The sequence below is a fragment of the Sander lucioperca genome, chromosome 8, assembly GCF_008315115.2.
Source record: "Sander lucioperca isolate FBNREF2018 chromosome 8, SLUC_FBN_1.2, whole genome shotgun sequence".
Lineage (NCBI taxonomy): Eukaryota > Metazoa > Chordata > Actinopteri > Perciformes > Percidae > Sander > Sander lucioperca.
In genome coordinates this window covers 22,614,994-22,616,180 of record NC_050180.1, presented here as the reverse complement: position 1 = coordinate 22,616,180, position 1,187 = coordinate 22,614,994, and the positions used below count along the sequence as shown (strand labels likewise).

Sequence of the window (1,187 nt, the reverse complement as noted above, 5' to 3'; positions counted from 1 at the left end):
TAGCCATGTCACATAGTGAAAGAAGTTTAACATGTACCATGGAAAAAAACAACATAGAAAATCAGACACCAACAAGGATTTTTCAAGCAGAGGAACATGAATGAAAGCGGAGGGTTGTGCTACAGATTTCACACGTCAGACTTTGAGCACAGTAGTTGTGATTTGAGGTAAAACTTTGTGATTTTTCTTTTGTTTCCATCTCCTGTCATTGGGAATGCGAACAGCAGAGGGCAGCTTGAATACATAAATACAAACTAGAAGGGTGCATCTCTCAGTCATCAAAGGCATGCACTCATTTACATCCCAGCACACCGCTCAGCCCCTGTCTGACAGTCGGCTGGACCACAGAGAGCCGGGGCCTGTGATCAGCATCAACCCTATCACAATACCACACGGGGTACACAGTGGAGGAAGTGGGGTATAAAAGAAGAGTGGAGTGACAGGTAATTGACCAACACCAGCCAAGTAGCAGGAAATGTTTTGAAAGCCCTGTGTCAATTTGTAAGTCACATAAAATCTTAAGCTCTCTCATTGTCTTTCCCTTGTCTCTCTCCCTCTCTACCTCACTCTTTCCTGCAGGCTGCAAAGAGAGTTACAGCACCTTGCTGTTGCAGAACAAACCTCAAAGACAACACTCTATGCTGTTTTTATTGTTAAACCTGTGTTCTGCCATTGTCTGCCCTCCCTGCTGAGCTCATCTCTCTCTCTCTCTCTCTCTCTCTCTCTCTCTCTCTCTCTCTCTCTCACTGTGGCTCAAGATGAATCTGCCAGCCTGTGCCCATGCTCTTCATCACTGTCAGGTGCCCCATGGTGGTCCTCCTCCTCTTTCTCAAACTGGGCACCAACCGCTGGCTGGAATTATTCCTCACCTCCGAAACTCTCCCCGCTGTGTCTAAATAAATGTGGCTGTAGTAACCGAGGAGTGTTGCTCATCCATCTTTACCGTGAGGTGTGTGCAGTGTGCAGTGTTTACTGAACTAGACAGAGAGCCTAATAAGCCACACAGTCGGTGTAAAGACACAACGTGTATAATGTTGCGTAATGTATTAGATTTCTGGCATTGGTTTAGAATGCTAAATTCAGTGTCACTTAGAGTTTCCATTCATAATTGATTTTGCATTCATATAGCCTTTAAAATCCAATAGAATCATCCACATTCACTTTCGTACATTTAACTCCATGTTGTA

General features: G+C 44.5%; 1 long non-coding RNA gene across 1 annotated transcript; it reads left to right on the top strand.

The window, feature by feature from the left end:
* Positions 1–315: 315 nt before the first annotated feature.
* On the top strand, positions 316–919 carry LOC118495663. Its single transcript, XR_004898160.1, has 2 exons — positions 316–443; positions 580–919. It is a non-coding gene; the product is annotated as an uncharacterized LOC118495663 (long non-coding RNA).
* Positions 920–1,187: the final 268 nt, after the last annotated feature.